This window comes from Pseudophryne corroboree, chromosome 5 (genome assembly GCF_028390025.1).
Source record: "Pseudophryne corroboree isolate aPseCor3 chromosome 5, aPseCor3.hap2, whole genome shotgun sequence".
Classification (NCBI taxonomy): Eukaryota; Metazoa; Chordata; class Amphibia; order Anura; family Myobatrachidae; genus Pseudophryne; species Pseudophryne corroboree.
The window spans coordinates 265,743,552-265,746,602 of record NC_086448.1 but is presented as its reverse complement, the minus strand read 5'-3'; the positions used below and the strand labels follow the sequence as shown (position 1 = coordinate 265,746,602).

General features: G+C 36.0%; 1 long non-coding RNA gene across 1 annotated transcript; it reads left to right on the top strand.

Annotated features, from left to right (window-relative positions):
- The first annotated feature begins 203 nt into the window (after positions 1-203).
- Positions 204-1,008, top strand: LOC134928978 (uncharacterized). Its single transcript, XR_010178179.1, has 3 exons — positions 204-233; positions 749-816; positions 909-1,008. It is a non-coding gene; the product is annotated as an uncharacterized LOC134928978 (long non-coding RNA).
- Positions 1,009-3,051: the final 2,043 nt, after the last annotated feature.

The following is a 3,051-nucleotide window of genomic DNA, read 5'->3' as shown; positions in this document are numbered from 1 at the left end:
AAGGTATAAAATAAATGTTAAATTGACATTAAATAATCACTACCACCTAGGGATCTCCCTAGAAAAAATATGGATTTACAAATAAAGTCTTTCAGCTTTATTCAGGCTTATATAATTATCAAGAGCGATCTAATTAAAGGAAGTGATGTAAGTGTGCTAGCAGCTTAAATAACAGCTGCAGTAATCACCAATTCATTCTGTGACTTCCAGATACAGCCAAAATCTCCTCCAGGGTGAGTCCTCATATCATTTCTATCTGTTTCATCTTGTGAAGGTTTTAACTAATAATTATGACTGTAATCCTTTTGCTGGTTTGTTACTGAGGAGTGGGGATTTTTCTTATTGCTAAAAGTGGGCCCTTATAAGTATCAATAACACTTTGACTTTTGATAAGAATTACTTTATGAGATCTGCTGGATTTAGCCACTATTCTTAGTATTAGAACTGAGCCTTCTTATGAATAGCAATAGGGTTGTTGGTTTCTTGAAAGGATTTATTCTGTAAAAAAATTTTTTTGTAAACTGCTACTATTTCTATTTGTGCTCTCTATGTGACAACGACAATGTTCTCATTTCTCTGAAAAGATTTATTCCTTGAGATCTATTTGAGGAAGTCGCATCTTTTATATTCCTGTGATTATCAAACCAGCTATTTGAGTTTTGGTATGTACATTTATATATTTGTTAGTGATTTTTTATGACTGACACACCTTACACTAAAAATTAAATTGAGGTTTAAATTCTTTCAGAATTTCATGTGAGTCAACATTTGAACCACTAATAACTTTGATTATAAGAACTGGAGACCATACTTTAGGTATGTTTATAGTAGGATTGGCATGACCGTGTAATAAATTGCATGGACAAGTATCTCTATATAAATGCCAACATTTATGTGTTTCCTTTTAGCAGTTTGCTAAAACGCCGGCATACATGTGGTCGGCACTCCCAACGGACTATAATCAAGAGTATTACCTAGACGGCCTTTAAGGAATCATGCTTAATTAATTTTAAGGTATGTTATCTCCTATAATCAACTGATAGGTTTCAATAGGTGAGAAACCATTAAAAGTAGTCTACATTTGATTCCCTTTTCCTTTTCTATCAGGCAGTGCTTACAAAAACACTATTATTCTATAGATTTTATATCCAAAAAGAATTACCACTCCGGCTAGGAGCCTGAATATAGGAATTCCACCTACTAATTCCTGATAAAGGAGACTGTGATTAATTCCCATTTGAGGTATGTTTTGTGGTACCAAAACAGATAATAATAACAATGTTTCAGTAGTCCCATCAAACAAACACATCTTAGAATGTGCTATTCATATTTCAGGTTACGTTCTGCCATATAAATCCATCGAGAGTGAATTAGCCTTTTTTCTTATATGCGGTAGGTATACATTTTTTTTCATACCACATATATATATATATATATATATATATATATATATATATAAAAGTGCATATTTATGTATATACATATATGTATATATGATATTCCTATTTCACAATAGCAGTTTTTCTTAAATAGAATATTATCTTGTCCCCAAACAAGTTACCCCTGATGAAGTCGATAGGACGAAACGCGTTGGGTTTGTCAGTCAGAAAATCGCATCCTAGTTCGTGAAGATACTCCCTTCGAGCTCGCACCTTGAAAAAGGTGAGGGAGTATCTAGAATCCATCTTACAAACATGTTGGTTGTGGCTGTGTTTTATTGATATAATTTTATATTGTGTACTAAAATTCATATGTTTAATCATATGTTATTAAAATAACTTTTTATTAATTGGCCTGTTGGCCTCTTGTTTGGGTGACTTTTTGGTGAGGGGTGTCTATAACAGGTCCCCAGATCTAAACATCCTCCAGTCCACATTTTCTGATGAAATAAACGCTGGAAGAATTGTGTAATTACATCACATTACTAGCGCACTTGGAAATCTGTGTTTTTCTTTGTATGTTTCTGAGGTCTCCCAACAAAGACCTCTCCAAGTGTGTCGCTCCTGAGTTGGCGCGAGATAAAGATACTTCTGTGTTTTTATATATATATATATATATATATATATATATATATATATATATATATATATATATATATAGAATGGCTGTATAGCCTACCGCACTCAGTATCGTCCATACTAGGAGTGCTGGATACATAGTATGTTGCAATAGTCCCAAAAAAAAGAAACCAGCACCTCCAAATTACTGCATAACTAAATCTTTATCAAGATATAAAAATCTTAAAACACCAGAGGCAAGAAACAATGAATAAAGCACATGGGGTGTCAAAAACTGCAAGATATCATATCACCATATCCAAAGTTGTAAATAGTGCAAGCCTCCAGCGACAGACAGGTCAACAGCTGTTTCGGTGCTCACAGAGGCACCTTCCTCATGGACAGTCAACCTGATGTAAAAGTGTGTCTCTTATACCTGCCAGAAATGAATAAAACATGCTCACCTGATTAAAGATAGAACACACATGTGTCTGTCCGGCATCACCGCCGCGTCCATCACCGGAAGTGACGTATGTCAACATCCGGCCGGATCCAGCAGCAGTGTGACACGCTGAGAAGCCAGTAACACCGCCGCGTCCGTAACCGGAAGTGACGCTTGTCAACATCCGGCCGGGTCCAGCAGCAGTGTGACGCGGCCAAAGAGCCGATCATGTGACCTTAACACTACCACTCCCCCAACACTCCACTGAGCTGGCAATGCAGGCTCCATGACTCCGCCCCCATTTTTGGCCATGTCACAGCCCAAACAAAATAATGTGTTACCATGACAACCAAAGCACGGTATATAATAACGGGCAATGTTTTAGTAAATATTTAATGCCCCAATAAACTACAACAACTAAATTACAGTTCTCTATATACTGGCAGATATAATAGACAAACCCAGACATAATAAACAAAAAAGTGATAGTTAAATAGAACCGGAAAACCTGAATAGGACAAAAGTAATTCATGTAGGTTATGGAGAGTCTCTAATAAAACATTCACCCTACAGAAAGCAACCAAACCCCTGACTTTCATTGAGTCCATTAGG